The sequence below is a fragment of the Pyxicephalus adspersus genome, chromosome 5 (genome assembly GCF_032062135.1).
Source record: "Pyxicephalus adspersus chromosome 5, UCB_Pads_2.0, whole genome shotgun sequence".
Taxonomy (NCBI): Eukaryota; Metazoa; Chordata; class Amphibia; order Anura; family Pyxicephalidae; genus Pyxicephalus; species Pyxicephalus adspersus.
The window spans coordinates 34262517-34287767 of NC_092862.1; the positions used below are offsets into that span (position 1 = coordinate 34262517).

The following is a 25251-nucleotide window of genomic DNA, read 5'->3' on the forward strand; positions in this document are numbered from 1 at the left end:
GGCTCAGGGAGGTGGCCCGGTTTGGTCTCTGGACAGAACCCATTCACTCCCCCCTGGGGGGCTCAGATAAGCAATGGGAGAGTGGCAGGTTCTGGCATAAAGACATTACTAAATGGGAAGTTTCTTCCTCTTTGAGTGACACCTGGCTCCCTGCGCATGCGATACTGTACTGAACATTCTGAACAACATGTTTTCTTGACTGCTATCCATGACTGTTATAGAGATTTCCCATCATGTTGTATACCAGAGACCACTGAGTTTTTACCCTTATGCAGGACTCTGGGTTTTTTTTTAAAGAGGAGCTAAACCCTATGGTGACCTCTCTCCATTTTAAAGCAGGGCACAGACATCTTCATTTCTCACTTCCTCTTTGAGATTTTAGATCAACTTGATTGGCTGGGCTAGGATAATTTAAACCTTGCACATTAAATTATTTCAGTCTTGGCAAGCGCAAGGGAGGACAGGATTGTCCAGAACCCTGGCAACCAAAGCTAAGCATGTGCAGCCCAGCTTTTTTTTACATTTCCCCAGAACCATAGGACAGGTAAAATGGATTATTGCAAAGGGGATATCATCTGCCCCTCTCTGTAATAATGACCTGACTGATTGAACATTTTTAAAAGTAGAACATCACATTCTTTTTTATATATTTTTTATAAAATGGAACTCTTTTTAAACTCCTTTTTTTTTTACAAACAAGTATTAATTGGCTTGCAAGCTGGAAAAATCTCCATGAACCAAATTACTTTCAAGAGTCAGAAGTGCTCAGTAATGGGTCATCCCTAACAGAAACTGCAATTTCCCACAAATTTGAGTAAGCCTAACATCACTATCATATCAGACTCAGGACAGAACTGGGTTATTTATGGCCACCATAATACTAAATCTGAAGTTTAATCTGGGTGGAAATGAAAGGGTGCTGTACATGGTTATCATACAGGGCTCCTCTTGAAAGCACCCAGCCCTGATGGCAGAATCTGGATAGCTCTTGGGAGCAAATAAGTCGATTATACATATATGCTCCCAAATGCTTTGAAGGGTAAATATCAGTGCAGAGTAGCAAACATTTTTATATATATATATATATATATATATATATAATACCCACATGTGATGCTGAACCCACAGGAATAAAAGAACTGAAACTTGAATGAAGTTCAGGACAAGTTTAGCTTTCAATACACACTGTATACAGCTCACAGCATGAAGTAAAATCAAAAGAGGAAATTCCAACACACCAAAGAGTACAACTGTGCAAGACTAAAGAAAAGGTTAGCACTGATTTAACACTGGGGAGCAAGAAGAGGCTGTTTAAATATTCTGAGAAGTAATAGATGTTCAAGCACATATTTTATTGGAACACAGGGTATGCACACAGCTATAAATATTCATTAACTGCTGGATAAAAGAGATACTACTACTGGATAAATAAATTCAGTGAAATATTTCCAGTAGGATGAGATTTTTGACTGGCTTGTTATAATAAGGATGTAATTGGTTATCTTTCACAACCAAAACTATTAATTCTTTTTGTCTTTTAGTAAATAGATCTTCTTTACAGGCCGAAATGCTAACCTACCATTGTCACCTGTAGTTCCATGGAGAACTCAGTAGAGGTCATATAGCACAAAATAATGTATTGCCTGTATTCTCTTGCACCCAACTAAACAGAAACTTACCTACACCATACATATGTCCTGGTTGGGTCACTTCAATAAACATGAAAGCATTATGTAGATTAGGAATTTTATATTTCCTAATATGCATGCCCGTTCAATATTGAAGCCAGAATTAGCCAGAACTACAGAACTTTCTGAAAGCAATGGCAAACTATATTTCTCACAGTGGGCTTGATTTACTAAAGGCTAGTAAAACTGGAGAATATAGACTATCATGAAAGAGCTTAGGTCAGAGGACAGCAGAACTTTTTTGGCCACTAGGCCATTTCAGGGGTGGGCAGGAGCACACTAGGCCAGACTCTTTCTCGAGTCCTGCCCCCACCAGGAACAACCCCTGAAGGGAAATCCCTCTACTCTGTAATGCATACGGAATAGAGGGAATGTTCCCTATTTACCCCGGCGGCGGAACACGGAGGCTCAAGAGCCCCGTCAGGTAGTTTGTTCCGGCTCTGGATCGGCCAGGGGGCGTTAGGCCGGAGCAAACTAGCAGCTAGGCCAGATCTGGCCTAAAGGCCCGAGTGTGCCTACCTCTGGCTTAGGTGAACTAGCAAACCTGGAATGGCAAATGTTTCCAATCATATACCAGGTCAAAACAGATATAAATAACAATTACAAAAAGTAAAAATTACTGACATTCTAATTAAAGTCAAGCAATTAGTTGTGTGCATGCACTCACAGTGTGAACTGTGAAAAAATGTTTCAGGTTTGCGGAATCACCTGGATTCTCCCAGGATGGCTTAACTTCTTCAGTTTAAGGGAACTTTAGAAAATCATGCCCAATGCAGATGTTCTTTAGATAGCTAAAGAAACTAATTAATGACAGAAGTTCGTTTTTTATGGTGCAGAAATCATGTGCAGATGGACAAAACATGCCAGTCACTAAATTCATAAACTGAGCAGGAAAAGTGCTACTGCTCACTGCCAATACATACAAAATATGATCAATACAGAAAACTGTGTATGGTAAAAAGTTGAAAAAACAATAGCATTAACACAAAGCATTACAAATAGGCAACATACATTTCAAACAACACTATACAGCACTGAATAGTTGTTTTTGAAAATGTGAGAAACAATAAATGATAATGTGTAGAGCATATACTTTCAGACCTTCCTAGAAAATAGCATTAGTAGTAGTAGTAGTAGTAGTAGTAGTAGTAGTCGTAATTCCCCTTTTTCCTACCTTGAAATGGTGTCACCCAAGGAGTGTTTTATACAGCTACATCTACAGTAACCATTCCAACCTAGGCGTTAGCACTATTCACAAGCTGCTTCACTCCCTTTCCTTTGCTGCCAATCTGCATGCATATAGTGTGTTTTATGTGCAGGACAATGTGCTGTAAATCAGTTCCTATCTAGGATCTTTTCTTTTGTATGTGATGTACAACCGGAGGTTACTTCTAAGTGACTAGCAGAGCCTAGTTCCTGTTGGCTTGGAAGTACAGTTAAGTATGATTAATCATACAGACAGCTATTGGGAATGAAGGGTAGTGATGTTGCCTATAGCAGTTTTTATCAGCATGCGCCAATTGAAAAATGAAATGACAGTGCTGATACCATTAGCGCTAACAGTGTTGAACTGCTGCTGGCCACACAATCGAATGTGTCAGTCTTTTGTTCGTTAGAACCAAACATATGTAACAACCTGCATTTGTGCTGGTACCAGTTTCTTGCAGCTCCTGGACGAGCTTAGAAAAAAGGAAGATAGAGCCCAAGGAGCCAATCAGTGGTATTGCAGTGCGGCAATGCATATGGTAGGAAAAGTGAGAGAATGTTACAATCATTGGTGTCCAGTCATGGCACAGGGGTGATGAGGAGGCCTGCAAGTAACACTAAAACAGTAACAGCAGGATTGTGCCTTGTGACAAAGCAGAGTAAATCACAGGACTAAGTTGAAAGAATCTGTGTATTTTCCTGTTGGTCTGGATACTAGCTGTACATCTTCCATGCTTCTCTCACACATTTACAGCTGCCACTGAACCAGAACAGTTTTTGTATTTTTTAAAGGAGACACATGACTGACAGATGATGGCAACCCTCACAATTGAGATTTCTCATTAACAGCCAGATTTTTTCTTCTTCCGGTGGTGTCTTTGGGAACAGAAAGTGCATATCTCTCCAATAGAGACACACGAAGCAATAAAAACTCACGGGCATCCTTACCCTTCCAACTTTATCCTAAGCTAAAGATTTCCTTCAGAAGGATTCCTTCAGATTTCCGGCATGGATTTTGCAGCGCATTTTCAAATTTACACTGTTTTCTGGAGGCGCCATTTATGTTTTGATGGTGCTGTATTTCATTCAGCTGTTGGGTCTTGCTTGCACATGCTTTCCTCCTTATTTCTTCTCATTTATTTGCTGCTGTATAGCCCCATTATGGATTCAGCATCCATTTAAAGACTGTACAGGTAGTCAATTTCTGTTAAAGATATACAGATTATATAACCGTAAAAAATTTTGGAATTTTCGAAAATGAATGTCAACCTCTATATATTTTTTTCATTTAGTTAAAGATTCATGGTCAGAATTTTGTAAAACCCTTTGGGATAAGCACCTAGTCATCTATCCCATTAACATATAGAACCTGTGGATGTATCAATTTCCCACAGAAGACTATGAAGGTGATTCACCAAGCATTTATATTCGCGATCCAAAATCGGAAGCCTTTGATCAATTTATCAACTAAATTTCAGGCGCTGGCGTATTCGCACGGAAGGTAGTAACCGAAATGATCTCGCTGCTGAAGCCTCGCATCTACGGCAGTTTGACAGTGGTGAGCTTGCATTAAAACTCACTGTTTCCCTAAAAAAGCGTTCTTTTGAAGAGACCCTGATGGTGAGAATATTCATACACCGGACCATAGGCCCTAGCAACCCTGAATAGCACTAGGAGTAGTGACTGGGCTTGAGACTACTTTTTCCTTCCCTGATGAAAGAATCAGTGTCTCCCTGAGGCCTAGTAACAACAAAAGAACAACAAAACACCAAAAGTAGTTCAACTTATCTTATTTAGCAAATGGAGGAGCAGAAACCCTGAGGAGGACAACACACCAGCTCTTCACATCCCAGAAGTGAATATCAACCGCACAGAATGAAGTGTGAGGCCAGACTAAATAGAGGAGCAGTAATGACCACCAGCTGCAGCTGATACAAGGGGTGTGGTCATTACAAACAACAACACAGAAACAAGTAAAACCAAAGAGACTGTCAGATAACCTCACGTGCAGCTTGTCTCACAGGTCTTCTAACCTCAGTCATGGAAGGGACCATGGCAGTACCCCCCCTTCTACAGGTGGCCTCCGGATACCCAGGACCGACCTTATCCCAATTAGCCCTGTGGAAAGCTTTCACCAGGCGACTAGCATTAACGTCGGTTGCTGGAACCCACATTCTCTCCTCCGGACCGTAACCCTTCCAGTGAACGAGATACTGGAGGGATCTGCGGAGAATTCGGGAGTCCAGTATCCTGGCAATCTGAAATTCTCGATTACCGTCCACCATGACAGGAGCAGGAGGAAAGGAGGACGGTTCTGCAGGTTCGACATATCTCTTCAACAGTCATTTGTGGAACACATTATTATTCTTTAAAGCTCGTGGAAGTTTGAGACGAAAGGCAACTGGGTTAATAATGGCAGAGATCTTATATGGACCAATAAACCTTGAACCCAGCTTCCAAGAAAGTACTTTCAACTTATTGTTTCTTGTGGACAGCCACACAGAATCACCCACTCTTAGGTCTGGACCACTCATATGTCTCTTGTCAGCAATACATTTACACTTGTTACCCATCTTTTTTAAATTTTTTTGAATTTTCTGCCAAATAGATGACAAAGAAGAAGAAAATCTGTCCTCTTCAGGAATGCCTGAAGTCTGAGTACCAGAAAATGTGCCAAATTGTGGATGGAACCCATATGCCCCAAAAAACGATTGAGTCCCCCTATTAGACACCACATCCAAGGGAATACAGTGTAGCATCACGATGTTATCGACAAACACTTGTGCAAGGGTTTTAGCATTAGGTAGCCCTGACAATGCAATAAAGTGTGACATCTTACTGAAGCGATCAACAATCACCAGAATCATGGTTTTTTCTGAGGAATTAGGCAAATGGGATTGACAACGGAAATAGGGATCCAGAAGGCCGAGTATGTGTCACCTTAGCACGAGCACAAGTACTACACGCTGACACATAGCCCTCAACACATTTACGCAACCCCGGGCCACCAGAATCTACGAGAGATGAGATCGACTGTGGATCTGTTCCCAGGGTGTCCTGTAAGGACTGTACAGTGGTGTTTCTTGAACACCTTGTGTCATAATTCGTAAGGAACAAACAACTTCCCCAAAGGACAAGAATCCGGTGCATCTCGCTGGACCTCCAATACCTCTGCCTCAAGATCGGGATAAAGGGCGGATATTACTACCCCTTCAGACAATATCGGACCAGGATCTTCTTAAACACCCCACCCCCTAGGAAAGCTACGCGACAAAGCGTCCGCCTTGATGTTCTTAACCCCAGGGCGATAGATGACAATGAAATTGAACCTGGGAAAAAACAACGACCATCTGGCCTGTCTTGTGTTCAGACGTTTAGCCGACTCCAAATACACCAGATTTTTGTGATCGGTAATTACCGTAATAGGATGAATCGCTCCTTCCAACCAATGACGCCATTCTTCAAAAGCCAACTTAATGTCTAGCAACTCTCTATTACCTACGTCATAATTTCTCCCTGCATTAGAGAATTTTTTAGAGAAGAAAGCACATGGGCGCCATTTACTAGGTGAAGGACCCTGCAATAAGACTGCTCCTACCCCTACTTCAGATGCGTCAACTTCCACAATAATCTGGTTGCACCAGTATAGGAGCAAAAGAAAAACACTCCTTAAAAGCTGAAAAGGCTTGTAATGCTGCATCCGACCAGACTGAGACATCTGAACCTTTCTTCGTCATGTCCGTTAAAGGTTTAACCACAGTCGAGTAATTCAAAATAAATTTATGGCAGTAATTGGTGAACCCCAAAAATCGCAAAAGTGCTTTCAGATTTTCTGGTCGATCCCAGTCAAACACCGCACAGACCTTTTCAGGATCCATACGAAAACCTGAAGATGAAATTAAGTAACCCAGGAACTGCACCTCCGGAACTGTAAAAACACACTTCTCCATCTTCGCATACAATTTATGCTCTCTAAGGATCTGTAACACTTGTTTCACATGATCCAGATGAGTCACCATGTCTGGAGAATAAATTAGTATATCATCCAGATACACCACAACAAACCTGCACACCAGATGATGAAAGATGTCATTAATGAAATGTTGAAAAACCGCAGGAGCATTGGTTAACCCAAAAGGCATGACCATATTCTCAAAATGACCCTCAGGGGTATTAAAGGCCGTATTCCATTCATCCCCCTCTCTGATCTTTACCAGATTATATGCCCCTCTCAAATCCAATTTAGGGAACACCATGGCGCCGACAATCTGATTGAACAAATCCGGGATTAAAGAAGAGGGTAAGGGTCACGGACAGTAATACGGTTAAGCTCATGGAAGTCCAAACATGGTCTAAGAGTTCCGTCTTTTTTCTTAACAAAGAAAAATCCTGCAGCTATTGGAGATTTGGATGGTCTAATATGACCTTTAACCAAACTCTCGGTGATATATTCTCGCATGGCCGCTCTTTTGGGTTTGGAAAAATTATACAACGGAGACTTGGGCAGCTTAGCTCCGGGAATATGGTTGATGGGGCAATCATACTCCTGATGTGGAGGTAACTCCTGGTCTCCACTTTCAGAGAATACATCAGAAAACTCAGAAATAAACGAAGGTACAACCTTAGTGGTTACAACAGAAAGTGATGTGTTAAGACAGTTGTCTATGCTATAATCACTCCAATCAAGAATCTGTCTTGCTTGCCAATCGATGGTAGGATTATGTTTGCTTAAACATGGTAAACCTAGTACCAACGGATCAGGCAGACCCTCCAGCACAAAGCACATGATGTATTCTTGATGAAAATTACCCACCTTTAAACAGATGTCCTGCACCATTTGTGACAAACATTTCTACGTGAGTAGAGCGAAATCAATTGCAAACACAGAGATATTTTTGTCTAATGCACTAGTTGTTAACCCATGCATACGGACGAACTGACCATCAATTAAGTTAACCCCTGCCCCACTGTCAATAAACACTTCAATTCCCACAGTTTTGGAGTCTAGCGCCACCTCAGCAGACAGGAGAAATCGAGTACTACCGGTGAATGACAAAAGTAAGTTCTCTGATTCCCCACACAGACCAGAGAGATGAGGTTTAAACGCACTTTTTTTGTTTTCACCTTGGCGCTGAACATAAGGACAGATGTTGGCAAAATCTCCCCGTTTTCCACAGAAAAAAACAGTCCCTTCTAATGCCCAAAGTTTGTTTTCTCAGGTCCAGAGGTAGCTCCCCCCAACTGCATAGGTTCGTCACTAGACATGACTTCCAGCGTCTCTCCACCCAAAGTGTCAGAGGAGGCCGCCATCCTATATGATTGTACGTCCTGGGAATGAGGAACCTTAGATCTCCCCCTCAGGCGTCTATCCATATGTACAGCAAGGGACATACCCGCTTCCAATGACCCAGGATATTCGTGAAATGACAATGCGTCCTTCAGGCTCTCAGACAGCCCTTGACAGAATTGACTACGGAGAGCAGGATCATTGGATCATTCCACTCAGTATTGGTAGCCCACCTCCTAAATTAGAGCAATAGGTCTCCGCAGAACGCTTTCCCTGCTGCAAGCCACGCAACTTGGTCTCGGCCAAGGAGATTCAATCTGGGTCATCATAGATAAGACCTAGCGCTCTGAAAAATTAATCTACCGACCGGAAGGACTGAGATTCGGTCGGCAACGAAAAAGCCCAAGACTGAGCGTCGCCTTTAAGCAATGAGATGATTCTACCCACTCTTTGACTCTTGTCCCCAGAAGAGTGTGGACGTAGTTTAAAATATAGTTTGCACGACTCCCTGAACTGAATAAAATTGTTGCTTCCCCCGGAAAATCTGTCTGGGAGCGCCACCTTGGGTTCAGGGCAGCCTGATTCCTTCTGTCACAACCAGCTGCCTGTAGTCTCTGTATGTGTGAGAGGGTCGTGCGGAGGTCAGCTACCTCCAAAGACAGCCCCTGCAGTTGTGCAACCAGTTCAGAGATATCCATAGCTGCACTGACACAAACAAAAAATAGTGGTTGTTGGCGGTTGATAATGTCACTGATAAAGGGGAGGAAAACAGAAAGATAAATACAAGGGACTAGGCCTTCAATGGCTAGGGAAAAGGAAACAGTGAGCCCCGATGGACACCCTAACCTAGCCCTGACTCCTGACAGTATAAATGTCCCCTGAAGGTGGGAATATTCATACAGCGGAACATAGGCCCTAGTAACCCTGAATAGCCCTAGGAGTAGTGACTGGGCTTGAGACTGGTTCCCTCCCTGATGAAAGAACCAGTGTCTCCCTGAGGCCTAGTAACAACAAAAGAACAACAAAACACCAAAAGTAGTTCAACTTATCTTATTTAGCAAATGGAGGAGCAGGAACCCTGAAGAGGACAACGCACCAGCTCTTCACATCCCAGAAGTGAAAATCAACCGCATAGCATGAAGTGTGAGGCCAGACTAAATAGAGGAGCAGTAATGACCACCAGCTGCAGCTTATACAAGGGGAGTGGTAATTACCAACAACAACACAGAAACAAGTAAATACAAAGAGACTGTCAGATAACCTCACATGCAGCTTGTCTCACAGATCTTCTAACCTCAGTCACGGAAGGGACCGTGACAATATATTTGAAATTATTGTAGTATATAATTACATATGTATCTAAATATACATATATATAAAGCCAATATACAGCCAATTTTGACAGACTGTGCAAGTGCTAATTGCAAGTGAATTTCTATCACCTGTGCGTTTAAATATGAGCATTTTCCTTTTGTCTTTTTTTTTTTTACTTGGAGGGGCTGTTGTTTTGTGTGTTATCCTAATTAATCTTTGTTGCTGCATTTGATACTTTGCTTACCCTTTAGCACAAAAGCTTCTTTTTTTAACTTTGAATGTTTTAATGTCCAATTTGCAATTTTGAAGTCAATGTTAATGCTATGGTATTGTGTTTGTGGCTTTATTGTTTGATTGAAAAATTCTGCCTTTATTACCACTTTTCAAAGTTTGCTCTGCATAAATATTTTCTAATCCAGTTTTCCACCCTTGATAGGCCAAAATTGCATATTGGTTTGGTAAGTATTTTTTGAATGCAATATTTGTTGGGCCATTTTTGAACTATTTTGGGTTTACATGGAAGTGTGGGTTTACGTGTGTTTTGTTTGTTCTTTTTAATTTTTTTGTCATTTAGTGTACATTTAGTGATGTGATGTGTATTTTTTTGTTTTTATGTTTTTTTTTATATTTTAATGTGACCTTTTAGCAAATGTTTCTAAAGTTGTTTGTAAAATGTTTTTGCTTGTTTTTTTGGGGGTTTGTTGTTATGTGATTTCCTTTCCAGTCTCCCCAGACACACAGTTTAAAAAATCAATTGAAAATGTTTTTAGGGTGTTCCTTTCTCTGAATTATTTGAAAGGCAAATTACAGCACAATTGTCTTATTAAAACTCAGTTGTTTGATATGCATAGTTGTGTGCCAAACTTCAGGAGTGTGTAGCTCATAGTTGTGCGCCAAGGCGGACCTGCTATGTGCGCCTGAACTGTGTTTTATCAGTTGAAAAATGCACCGCACTTTTGCACAGTCCTCATTCAGGTAAGTTTTTATTTCTTTGTGTTTATTGCTGGTTTTGCTTCATATGCACTCATGTATGTATGAACATGAGTGCACATTGAAGCAAAACATGTATGTATGCATTTAGGTGTGTGTACATATACATAGAAAAGAGAAATTATAGGAAGAAATAGGCAAAGAGGGCTTTTTTGGGCATATTGCTTCACATTGAAAAGATTGCCTATTTGTTCCTATAATTTCTGATATCATGGGCTTGGTTACAAGCAACATTCATGGAGGATATTGCTTCTGGTTAAAAGAAGGATTCCACCTTTATGTGCTTCCACTACCAAGCTGAGGTATGTAAGTCAATTATATATAGTGGGCCAGGATCTAAAATTCCATTCAAACTTGCTGAAACATCCTGAAGGGATGGAAAAGCAAGAAAATGTTTGGCACAAAGTGGATTTGGCCCTGGAAGTTTAATATACTAGTACTATTTGTTTGGTGTAAACACCTAAATATTGCATACAATCCAGTATTTATCAGCATTAAGTTAAGGAACAACAACACATCTGCTCATTTCTAAGAGTGCCTGACCCTGCTTGTGAGCTTGGCAATCAATGAGCTTTCATGTTGTGCTTGGAACCTGGACCTCCTTCCATCACCATCAGGTGTGTTAGAATGAGTATGCAACTCAGCTGGACAACTAATTGACAACCAGTTTGGACAGCAAGTGGAAGTGTGTTTGTTTGTGTGTATTTTGACATACACACACACAAGTGAAATCATGTTCCTTAACCACCTGGCCGTTAAACCCGACCTTGGTTCGGGGTAAAAACACTTGCAAAAAGTGTTAAACCCGAACTTTTCTCAGGTGGTTAAAAATATAAACAAACGTTTTATTGCAATCTGATTGTCATACATTGTATGACAATTGGATTACAACTCAAAGAAAATGCTTGCCCGATCCCCGCAGCTCCTCCAGACAAGTCTGTCCTCTTCATTCTTCTCCCGGCGAGTGCAGTGACGATCTCCGGGGTTTCCCCGGTGACATCGCTGCATGCTTAGGTGCGGGAGGCGGGGTGGGAAATTCAAATAACTTTGTATTGAACTCAATACAAAAAAGCTGTATTGAGTCCAATACAAAGAAATCTTTATATAATATTTATATAATTGTATTATAAGCTACTGTACAATTACATTGCATTATACACTATTTTTTTTTTTTAAAGATTTTTTTTTAAAGATTTTTTTTTTATGTTTTATAAAAAAAATGTTATTAGATTTTTAAAACTTTGCACATATTTCGGTGAGTTATGCGGTAATTCGGTGAATTATAAGTAATTATTGAGTAATTTGGTGAATTATAGCCCACAATCTAAAATAAATTTCCATGCAAAACATTTAACACTTTTTGCATGGAAGTACGGAAGTTCGGAAAGAATTAGAACACCTGGCGTTCGCGTCCCTCGGCGATTCCTGATGATGTCAGTGCATGCGCCCGTCGATGGGGGTCGTAGCGGGAAATTCAAATATTTTGTTTTGGATTCAATACAAAGTCCTGTATCCTGTATCCTGTATATTCATGATATCCACTAGACCCTTGTTCGGACATATTTATGTAAGTTACAGGTCTACAATTTAAAAAAAAAATTTCATGAAAAACAGTGTACCGCTTTTGGTACAGATATCTAGACATCAGTGAAACGGCCAGGTGGTTAATACATGTATTATAACATGTTTGCCTATAATCCTTTACTAAAATATTTGATTTCTCTAAAGTCAAACTAGAATGAAATTTTAATCAGATCACAAATGTTTGTTCACATATTTTTTTACACTCATACTATTGTGTGATGACATATTAGAACGTGCCACTTAGTATATATCCAGCTTGACAGAAATTAGTTTGCTGTGTTGCAACCGAAAGAAAAAGTATCAAAACAAGTGCAAAAAATGTAACTATAAATGAAGCAAGTTTGTGATTGAGTAGAATGTAACATAAAAAAGTAGCACTTACACCAAAAAACATCAAGCATAAAGATTCAAACTGACCTGTAAAATGGACTGGAAATGAGCCCAGAACAGGGCGCAGGTGTGCAGGTGTGCGCTAATCAATTGCTATCACCTCACGATTGAGTTTAACATCATCTTCTGAATTGCGCAGCTGAAAATCAATCGCCTTAATTGGCGTATTTGAGATCTTTGCAGGAAACCGGCAGGCGAGTTTACTAGAACTCGGGCCCGACTCGCGGTAATAGAGCTTGCTGACCGGCGCGTGCGTATGGTTTATTTCATTGATAAATCAGGGCCAAAGACTTCATTTCTTCTGCCATTTCCCTTTAGCTGTGAATGGTTTCTCTGCATCCTCTGTTCTGAGACTGTTCAGCTGATGGGGGTTTGGAGTTATATTGCAGCAAATAAGCAGAATGGTTCCTGATATCTATCCTGCACTGCCATTGGCTGCATGGACTTTATAGCCTCTCTGCTCCCAGTCACCAGTACCTGTGGTACCGTTAAGCTGGCATGATTCCCTGCTGGTGTGCTATTTCTTAGATTTACTATTGCTGATCCTGCCTGTTTCTTACCCCTTGGTAGTATGCTGCCTGGACCAATCCCATGCCTGTGACCGAGACTATGCTTAGTCTTTTCCCTTGGATACCTCATCTGGTGGACGGATTACCTGTGGAAGACCTTTTGCTCTGTATTCCTTATTTGCCTGTGCTGGAATACTGTGTATTGCTTTATCTGTGGGCTCCTGGTCCTCTGTTAGTGCTTCTTCAGACACCAGCCCTTGTGCACAGGAGAACTGGGGGCTAGCGTATGCTGCAATGATGCGTCTAGACTCCCGAAGCGGAGCAGAGGCTTGCTATAGGCTATAAGGCTATAAGAGTGTGGCAGTAGACTGGAGGACTGGTGTCTGACGAGGTATACAGTTTAAGTTTTTTATATATATATTTATATATATATATATATATATATATATTAAAAACATAAACTGAAAGGCCCTGGTCCCAGTGCTTGTATATATATATTTATATATATATATATATATATATATATATATATATATATAATTACTAGTATTAATAATTTTATTTATATAGAGCTGACATATTACGCAGCTCTTTACAAAGTCCATAGTCATAGCACTACTGACCCTCAAACAGGCTCACATTCTAATGTCCCTACTATAGTCATGTCATTAACACAGCCTAAGGTCAATTTTGGGGAGAAGTCAATTAACCTAACTGAATGTTTTTGGGAACGTGGGAGGAAACCGGTGTACCTAGGGGAAACCTGCGCAAACACCGGGAGAACCTGCAAACTCCATTTATATATATAGACAATCTTTCCTGACCATTATAAACTAAATTCAGCATTTTCATGGTTAGATATACAATCTAGATTTATTCTTTGCATAATAGATTAGAATACCTAGAGTTTGACTCCAGTACTTACTTTTTAAATTGATTTAAAAATATTGTATTCCACTGATGAACAGTTGAATCCCTGAATGTGTAGAAGAATTTTCCTTTCATGCAATCATTTAGTTCTTCTACTTTGTGGTAGGTCTGCATGCTGCAAGTTTTTGGGTACCAGATGTCCTTCTTAATATCCACTGGGGTATTCTAATTTCCCTCCTGTTTGGCATTTTTTTTTTAGCTCTAAAGTTGCATCCTTCGAAAAAGAAATATTTCCATTAGTGGTGTCATCATAATGTTGATAGTTAATAAAATGTGTTCTGTTATCATCCAAACGGTTATAGAGAACATTAGAACTTGTGCTCATTTTATAAATTATTGGAAAAATGACGAGAACAAATCGCAGATATGTCAGGCACTCATTGAAAGCAGTCACCCATAAAAAGCAGATGGTATGGATTACCAATAATTGTCAGCTGATCAACAGGAAAACTATAATGTTAAACTTTTACATCTGCATATTAAAGGCATACCCCTTATTCTAATTCATATTCCATAATCTCCATTTTTGCAAACCTTTATCAGACTTTATTCGTTAACTTTAATTATTGAGGTTCCTTTTTATTGCAATAAAATTCTACAGAGGAGAATCCAGATCATCCATTTATAATCCATTTATAACTCCTGTGAGTCTAATTTAGTCAGTAATAGTCACCAAGAATAACAAATAATTAAATGCAGAGTAACTGTGTGATCCTGACAGGTTTAGAATGTGCACAGATATTTGTAATTTTACAAATGTCTTGTAATTACAAAATTCTTTATAGGCAACTATACAGAGGTAATTGTCTTTTTTCATTTGTGTTTTTCATGTCATTTATTCTATGCTAATTTTAATTTGAAATGATAGTAGTCTGATTATATTATTGTATAAAAGTTACAAAAATGGAATCTTATATTTTATTACATAATATTTACTTTATTATTAAAGTGTAAGGCTAGTTTGAAAAGAGTCTATGAAAGCTGGTTCACCAATATGCTAAACAGTAATCAGGTTACACAAATATCTTATTAGGATCCTGACATGCTCTGCACACAGAGAAACATTGGAAAGTTACTGATTTTGCTAAAGGGCAGCTTTGAAAGCATAGTAACTATTTGTTACTGGTGAAGTTCACCAGACACTTTACCACGCAGCAGTCTTTCTTTTTGAAATTCATATTTAGGATTTTTTTTAGATAAGCAAGTAAACACATAAGCACAGCAAGATAGCCACAGAATATATCTTTTTTTTGCAACATGATGAAAAAATCTTTTTATTTTGATGATTGCACTCCCAATTTCTGTAGAATGGAAATCTTTGAGTGAGTAAACATATTATACTAACAAAACACAATTTATGCACATATGAAAGACTGAATACTGGTTTGATTACGCCAGGAAACTTATCATGACACCGAGATACTTTGAACTCAGGAATTTGCTGTGGAATTTCCACTCTGACATTTGACCTTGAAGAAGATATAAAGTAGTATTTTATTGTAAAAATATATTAAAAATTATCATATATTGTGCTAGCTTTCTTAAAATTGTCACAGATATGAAAAGGAAAATAAAGTGCATCCATTAGGTTTAATGATGAGTAAGTCTGCATGGGTTTTGGGAACCTTACCTAAACTTTGATGTTTGCATAGAAGTGTATGTGAGTGGGGTAGTGAATCCGTTTTATTCAAATATAACTAAATGTATGTAATAAATGTAGTGCTATTAAGCAAGTGTTTGTCAAACAACATAGATGGAAAGCCAGGCACTACAGTGAGGATCATGCATCACTGTCCAACTAAAATAACTAAATATCCCTTTCATATAGTTACATAGTTACATAGTAAGTCAGGTTTTAAATTTACATAAGTCTATCAAGTTCAACCACTAGGGAAATAAACATATCCCCGATATAAAACCCTGTAAGACATAGTTGGTCCAGAGAAAGGCATAACAAAAACCCTGGTACAATTTACTCCAACAAGGGGAAAAATTCCTTCCTGCATCCATGAGGCAATCGGATGTTCCCTGGATTAGCGGTCACTGTTATTTTTACTTTAAAGCCTTACTACCCAGTTATATTCTGTGCTTTCGACACAGAATTGTCATTTTTCCCCAACAGCTTCAACACACACTAACAATATGACTGCTGTGAGCACACACTTTTTAAGATGGGGGACAGGGTTAGCTATTCTTTAAAATGATTGGTCCTTGTGATTGCTGACCTGGTAAAAATGCTGTGCGTTGATTATAAATTGTTCTCTATTTCTAGTAACAAACCTGAAAACTTGTAGGTCAAACCCATGATTGAACCTCTTCCCTTATGGGAGTAAAATAAGGCCATCCGGTCATGCTAAAGGACAATGCTGGTTTGATTGTAATTAGAGAAGAGCGAATTTCTCAAAAATTTGATTTGGCCGGTTCGCCGAATTTTCTGAAAAGATTTGCTTCGATACGAATTTATTCGCAGCGAATCGCGTTAAAAAACATCTATTTCTGGCCTGCAGAGAGCCTTGATAGTGGTGTAGAACACTGTGCCTTGCAGTAACAGGCATAGGGAGTCTGCTGTGGTAGTGAAATAATACTGTGAGTCAGTATAACATGTAGATGACAGGCGTCGCTATCAGAATCACTGCACACTTCACTTATTTGGGCAGTCACAGGGCCAAACTGACTCAAGTATGAACTCAGCCTTACAGGTCCATGTTAGCGTCAAGAAGAAGCACACTGCTTTTACACCCTTGTCAGCTGATTCCACAAAGGTGTCTACAGAACCTGTTCTACTAACCGCTTATACAAGTAGAGCCCCCCGACAGAGTGGAGAGGGTGTCAGCACTAAGTTTGTGTTGACGTCACTGATTATTTTGCCCTTCCTCAAAAAACGGATCCTGTCTGTGGAGCATCTGCCTTCACTCGGTCAGCATTTGCTCAATAATCCATCAGTATTGCTAATGCCAAAAAAAACAGGAGTGTATCCAAAACATAGATGACACCTAAATGGAATATTTGCATGTCTTCTGTGTTTTGTACCCACGCCTGCTTTTGGCTACCAAATCATAAGCCAATTCTGATGGGACCATACAGGCCTTACAGCTGCTACACAGAGAGGATCCGTTGTGCGTTTCTTTTTTCCTTCCTTCTGACAGATCAGAAGAAGGATGAAATAAATAGTGATGTCATCCAAGCCAAAAAGGCAAAATAGTGGCCCAGTCATGGAGTGGGGAGGGTGAGAAAACAGCTTGAGAAGTCCTCAGAGTGGCACAATGACATAGTGGTGAGGTGGAAGCAGCATGAGGAAACCACAAAGTGGCCCAATGACAGAGTCTGGATGTGGGGGCAGCATCAGGAGGCTACAGAGTGGCACAATGACAGAGTCTGGAGGTGGCAACAGCATCAGGAGACCACAGAGTGGCACAATGACAGAGTCTGGAGGTAGTGACAGGATCAGGCGACCACAGAGTGGCACAGTGACAGAGTGTGGAGGTGGCGGCAGCATCAGGAGGCCACAGAGTGTCACAAGGATATAGTGTGGAGGTGGTGGCAGCATCAGGAGGCCACAGAGTGGCACAATGACAGAGTCTGGAGGTGGTTGCAGCATCAGGAGGCCACAGAGTGGCAGAATGACAGAGTCTGGAGGTGGCGGCAGCATCAGGATACCACAGAGTGGCACAAGGACATAGTGTGGAGGTGGCAGCAGCATCAGGGGGCCACAGAGTGGCACAAGTTCATAGTGTGGAGGTGGCAGCAGCATCAGGAGGCCACAGAGTGGCACAAGGACATAGTGTGGAGGTGGTGGCAGCACCAGGAGGCCACAGAGTGGCACAAGGACATATTGTGGAGGTGGAAGCAGCATAAGGAGGCCACAGAGTGGGACAAGGACATAGTGTGGAGGTGGCGACAGCATCAGGAGACCACAGAGTGGCACTTTGACAGAGTCTGGAGGTGGCGACAGCATCAGGAGACCACAGAGTGGCACAATGACAGACTCTGGAGGTAGTGATAGCATCAGGAGACCACAGAGTGGCACAATGACAGAGTGTGGAGGTGGCGGCAGCAGCATCAGGGCGGAGACCACAGAGTGGCACAATGACAGAGTGTGGAGGTGGCGGCAGCATCAGGAGGCCACAAAGTGTCACAAGCACATAGTTTGGAGGTGGCGGCAGCATCAGGAGGCCACAGAGTGGCACAATGACAGAGTCTGCAGGTGGCGGCAGCATCAGGAGGCCTCAGAGTGGCACAAGGACATAGTGTGGAGGTGGCGGCAGCATCAGGAGGCCACAGAGCGAGTGGCTGAAGTGCATGCAAAGTTTCCTGGCCATTTTTATGATGTCTTGCAGATGGGTGGAAGACTTCAGGAACCGCTTTACAACCAGATTGAACACGTGTGCCATGCAGGGTGCATGGCTCAGCCTTCCTTGACACAGCGCAGACACAATGTTCTTCCCGTTGTCGGTCACCATGGTTCTAATTTTGAGTTGTCGCAGAGAAAGCCATGATTTGATCTCTTGATGAATCACATGGAGCAGTTCCTCCCCTGTGTGTCTTCGTTCCCCCAGGAAAACCAGGTGCAGAACAGAAATAGGCCACTAAACGCTTTGACCACAAATAACAGTGAAGTGCGTGTATATTTTTCTGGATATATAAATTGATGGAATGACATTGCTGTATAATGGCTATTTGGATCCCCAAATAATCTTTCCCTGCTTTTGTAAATCACTTTTCTAGCACTGTCCCTAGAGCCTTCTGACGTCTCACCCTGCACTAAGATGCTGTGAAATGATTCCTCCCTATCTTTTCCCTACGCTTATAAATCGATTTTTCAGTTTTTTTAACACAATCAGGTTTCTCCTAACACTCTCCCTAGAGCCTGCACATGTCTCTCCCTGCACTCAGAACCCTGTAAAATGTCTTAATCCAAGATGGCTGAGGCTATTTAAAGGGGTGTGACATCACAGGGCTGGTTGGCTGCTGATTGGCTGCATGCATGGCATTATGGATCATCCCGCCTTCCCAGAGTTCCTTGCCCCATGTCTTCACATGTGTAGCTGCCATTTTAGAAAAAATTGTGTTTCGTTTCAATAAATCTCAAGGAAATTTGGATTCGTTGCTAATCGAACTTTTTCTGAAGATCGGATCAAATTCCACTTCGTCAGCTTCGATTGGCTCATCTCTAATTGTAATAAACACTGGTTTGGGGTATTCGACAGACAAGGTACAATACATGTAAACTGTACCACAGCAAACACACTGAAGATTCGTCAAACTGCTACCCATGCACATTTCAAATACTGAAAGTGGAACTAATCCCCAAAAAAACATTTCCGAGAGGGAGAGTTTTTTTGGCAAAAGGAACATTCAATGTCTATTTTGTCAAAAGACCTTTTCTTTTGCACCAAACTGCACATGTGCCATGCAGTGTAGGGCAAAGCTCTTTCCCCAGCATCCCTGAGAATAGACATATTGAGCTTTGCGCAAGAGAGATGGGTTTTTTTTTTCTGCCTAAAGGAGTTGCTCCTTGGTACCAAAGAAATGTAACTTTACTATAATGTTTCTTGTGGTGTCATTTTCTTTCTCCCGTAAAAGCTTGGTGTATCTGATCAAATTTAGGATGTGGATTGGTTAGTAGTTGGTAAATGTGGTTTTGAGGTGCCTTTGCATATCTTGGTGCATGTGCATATCTTATCCTAAAGGTGTAATGATGAACCAACAGGCTGATGAGGGGGTCACTTCGATCATTGTATCAGACAGCATTTAAACTGATTGACTCCTTGTACTAATTCTTTCATCTCACTCATCTCATAATAAAAACAGATCTTCAATAATCTGGATCATAAAATGTGATACCCACACTCTTCCTTCCATATCACTTACAACACAGCAGACTTTGTTAGTGTTGGAAAATGGGCAATGAATTATTTATTTTTAACAGCAATAGAACAGTTTTAAAAAATGCTATCCCTGTCCTATATTATTACTAGATTTTAGGTCCTTAAAGTGTTTCAGGCGAGTGCGTATTGCAGAAACATTACCTTACCTGCCTGATCACCAACCAGCTGTCAAATTTTGCTGAGCTGCACATGTTGGTTGCCTGCGGGGGAGTTGCGTTATTCCACCACAGCCAATCAAGTTGGCATAAGATTGTCTACAGGAGAAAAAGAAAAAGGATCATGGTAGCACCCGATGATAGAAAAGGGATGGGTGAGTATTGTTAACAATGAAGGCTCTTTCACCTAATCAGTTTCAGTTGGTTTACAACAGCTTGGCAAAAAGGGCTGTGTGTGTTATATTTGATGACTATCTTGGTAACAAGAACCTGTGTAATAGAGGTCATATTTATAACTAAAAATAAAAATGAATACTTCTCCATTGTGATTTTTGAGGATTAGTGTCTCTACATCACCCATAGCTTTAGAAGTTAATATGGGCCTGTTTTTTAGTGCTAATGACGTTTGTTTTGAATATGTAAATACTTAATTGTTCACACTGTTTACAAATTATGCCTATAGTTGCTGCATATCAAAAAATCTTGCTAATAATGCCTATTAGCTACTGAAAACAAAACTAATTGTAGTACCTGGCAGGAAGACTGTTTTCCAGGGGAGACAGTTGGGAAGCCATTGTCTTCCAGTTTTTAAATTCTGTAAGTGAATCACAGCTGAAATTCCGGGGTCTGACAGAGTAGAAGTATTCTTCATCTCTCTCATCTATATACTCACACAGGTCATCTTCTTTACTGAGGTTAAAGCCACACTTAGTTTCTACTTGTTTGCCGGGACTAGTGAATTTACACAAGTAGCCAACATTACCATACCAGCTATTTCGTGACTTCCATAAAGCTGAGACAGCTTCACTAGGGTGCATGAGAAACACAGTTACCACTACTCTACCTTCCCAAAATAAGGTGAAATGAACATGGTATGTCCCATTCTTAAAATCTTCAACCCGTCCAGAAGATCCTGCTTGTATATCAGGATTGGAAATCCTTGCTCTCAGATAGTCTCCTCCAAAAATTTTTTTTTTGCCTAAATAGTGTTATTTTAGGAATATTTATATGCATAAATATGGAAATTATATCCCCTATCAATGCATATAGATATTCAATTAAAGAAGGTTCATGCACAAATAATAGCTAGTCACTCAAACTGTTTAATTAAGAAAACAAGGTAAAACAAAGTACACAGCAATATTGTCAGATATCTACACATAGGAACTTCAATCAATGTTACATATATATCACATGGACATAAAGTTATTAGTAGTAACTCCTGTAATAATCTACTCCTTAGTACACAATACAGTAATTATAAAATAGCAAAGTAATGTAGTAATACTATAGACACCCAAGGGAATACAATCAGGAATATCTTTTAGCTACCTGCTAAGAGGTTAATGGGTACCTCAGGAGCCTACTTCCTTCCAAAGAGGACAGGATCTTACCTAGGGAGACCCTCAGGAGACAAAGAGCAAGCAAGAGAAAAGAGAGCTCAAATCTCTCAGTTCCCATTTTTATACAGCTAATTACCATTAGGTATCCTTGGGGCTCTTGGATTGGTTAGTGGGTGTGTTCTGTACGATGACCATCGGTTGACACACACCCCACTAGATTGGGATTGGTTAATGTAGTTTGATGGACCTCCCAACTAAATTTGTTATATGAATCTCCAGCTGGAATCTATGTTTAGGGGTTTTAATCACAACATTCCTGTACTGTATTCCTGTATTGTTTCATGCTACCTAGATACAGTCTAACTATTAGGACGCACACATATCTATGCATACATCTATATACATATATATATATATATATATATATATATATTTACCTCTAAATCCATATACATATCTATTTACATATTCATAAACAGTCTTGAGGTGCAACAATAGTCGTATGCATCAACTTGCACTATTAATTGGTCTCCAACACAATACTTTTCTTTGGGGCTTTTTATGAACATTTTGCTCTTTGTAGCACTTGTTGTATTGTCAATATGGGCAAAAGTCACTTTAGGCATCATCTGATCTATGTTATTGAATATTTCATTATTCCGTTTCTGAATTTCTGATACTTTTTCTGTCTTGTTGGATGCTTATGTATGGCTCTCTATAGTAAAACACTGTAAGAAACAAAATAGCATCACATGATAAAATATATTACTGAGTTAATACTACATTTACAAGTTTCAAAATCATAGCAAAATTGTTTATGTAAGAAGTTATAATAATATTAATGGATTATAACATTTTTCAAATAGCAAAACCAAAATACTAAGCCTGTCTGGGTCCTCAGTACATTTATGATTGTAATTTATTGTTGCAGAAAGTACATCACCTGTCCATTCTGCAATTGCCTGAATGCAAAGGTAAAATCCACCAAGGAAAAGAAGCCTGTTTATAGGTGTTAAAGGACAGGATCTCAGAATGGTGCTCAGATATTAGGACTGTCAAAGATGGGCTATCCTCAGGGAAATGGGAAAGACTATATAACTATGGGCATTGAGAAGAACTACCGGCAGGGATGGATTGGAGTTCAGTAGAGTTATCTAAAAGGAAGGAAAATTAGTAAGTTTTACAGGGCATGTGTTATGTAGCTAAGGGGCATCTTGCACTCCAAACATCTCTTTTTTTTTGTTTGAGAAATTTGAAAAACTCCTACACTTTAGTTCCAGGATACAGTTACAGAAGAGCCAGTTTGTGAGTTATTGCTGCACTCATAGAGAAAACTGCTGGAACAATTCATGACCAATGAAGCTGGTGGAACAACAAAGTCCAGCCTGCAGTCTACCCGTTAGTAGTTTATGTGTTTCAGTTTTTTTACGCACAAATCACCAGTAAATAAGTTACAGTAATACATACAATATATTACCTGTTATCACATTCAGTACCCATGTGCACAACCACAAGTCTAAAATAAACAAATATATCTAATACACAGAAGATGTACTGGCCCCTTTAGGAATGGTGGCTGAAGGTATGGTTGAGTCATGAACAAAATATATATTGTACAACAGATAATGGGTTGACGTAATATTCACCTAATAAAAACATATTATTTATATTATATTACCTTTTTTAGTTTTTGATTGTAAATCAGGCTTAATAGAAAACAAAATACTGTAATCACAATTAGAAGATTCTTATACGTTACGACTGGCATTATATCTACAGGGTACAGAAAGGGAGAGAAAGGGGGAGAGAGAGACATTTGCTTGTTAAAAAGTATATACATACATTTTCATATAACCACAACAAAGTAAATATGGAAACAAAACCTGCTATGTTCCTGCGTTCAGTGTTCTGTACAGAGTGCATTCAATATCTGTGATATTCAGATTCAAGTATAGAGAAGTAGTTCACTTGTCAGGTTTTCCTGCTAGGGGCGTGTATTAAGCTCACAAACAATTATAGCAGAATACATCAAACATCCCTCTTTAACTGAAACAAATTACAAAGCTCACAGAAGTAGGGCAGTAGTATGGGACAAAATGATTAATAAAATATTTCAAAAGAATTGTAGCTGTTCTACTTTACTTTTTACAGAAAAAAAAATCATGACCACCATCTAAACAAACATTACAAAAATGTCAATGCCTCCACAGAACTCCATGTTTGATCTCTAGCAGTTTATCATACTTTTATCACATTAGCAGGCATGAGCTATATTCTTTTACATTCCTTTCCCCTAGTGCTTATAATAGGACAAACTAAAGCTGTATATTTCTCATCCAGTTTGTTAGCATGCGCATTTATGTTAACAGCACTGCACAGCACTGCACTCAGGCACTGTACACCTACCTAATGCCAAACCCTGCGAATACTTATTTTATACCATCTCTATATAAGGAGGGCAGTAAGGAAAGACATTCACACTCTAATTTATTGAGCTGCATGTTCAGCCTAAATTATAACTGTGTCAACACCAAACATGAAAACAATACTAGTCACATAAATGGTTTAATTATATCAGTCATGCAAAAATTCAACCCAAATGTGGCCTGATTCATGCAAAAAACATATAGTAAAAACAATTCCAATACCATTTTATACATAGGTTAAAAAATGGCAAATTCAACAAGAGTCAACTAAAGTTAATTTTCACCCTAAAATCTGCAGATAGGCAAAAAAAAAACCTGTAACAAAATTGTTATCACACCAAACTGTGCCTGAGCGGGCTGGTGTAATAAATACCCTTGTGATATTTCTCTGTTGGAAGATGACACTAAAGAAATGAGGACACACAAGCTGTGGTTTATGATATGATCATGACCAGGGTAGCTTGGACCTTCAGCCCCTCTTATACCAGCCCCCGCCTACCAGCCACCATATCCCCAAAAAACACTCGAACACATAACTGGGCTTTAAAATGGCTTGTAAACATCTGGTAATTACCAAACTAAACAACTTTCTTTATTATAATAAATATCATTTCAGAATAACAAATTCACAAAAAACTAAGATATAGTGAAACCCTGTATAGTGAAACTCTGCATTCACTCTGTATTTAAGAAGCTACTTTCTGAAATATATAGCTGAACACAGAACTGAATTTCTCTTAATCCTTCTCCCTTCAGAACTTCTATATGTGTTTTCTGGGGAACTCTTGTTCTGTATTGCTAGAGAAAATACAATTTGTGGGGCACAAAATAGCACACCCACCAAACACTTTTCAAAATGTTTAATTCATTCTAAAGGGATTTATTGATGTACATAATTGATAATCACAGAAAATCACAGGTTAATAAAAAATGTAAACATGTATTTCAGTGAACTGCAATGTATTTTGTATAGTTACCTAACAAATGTAGGTCATCAACATTTGAACTTCATTCTGAATTACATTTTCTGGAGGATGAACGTCATTTGTGTCATAGGCATTGGTCATGTCCCATCCATTGACAAATCCAACACTGAAGTTACTAAAAACTTTTTCCATTACAGAATACTGAACCAAGGCACTCATGGTTTCAAAATGTCCTTTCATTGAGCTTGTGTTCTCAGTCTTAATAACTTTGGTTTGTGGACTTTTAAGAAAAAGGCGTTCAATTGCACGACGTATATTGAGGAGTCGTCTAATATAGTGATAGATGGGGTATGCTCTAAAATGTACCCCTATATTTATTGCAATCACAGAGCGCTGATTACCTCTAATCAGGTCAATTTCTTGAGCAACAGTTCGCTCTTCTTTCCAGGACTGATATGAGCCACTGATGAATGGATAGGTGTGCCTTTTCCAGGATATCTTCATGTTCCTTTTCAGGTCCAGAATTAAAATCTGCCGTGCCCAATTGTCTTCATAAAGGTGAAAATGTGTCAACGCTAGAATAGTTAAAATTTGAAAAGTGTTAGAATTAGAATG

The 25251-nt window shown here is 39.6% G+C and overlaps 1 pseudogene; it reads right to left on the reverse strand.

Moving 5' to 3' along the window:
- Positions 1 to 13072: 13072 nt before the first annotated feature.
- On the reverse strand, positions 13073 to 24855 carry LOC140331918 (NXPE family member 4-like; annotated as a pseudogene).
- Between the last annotated feature and the right edge of the window lie 396 nt (positions 24856 to 25251).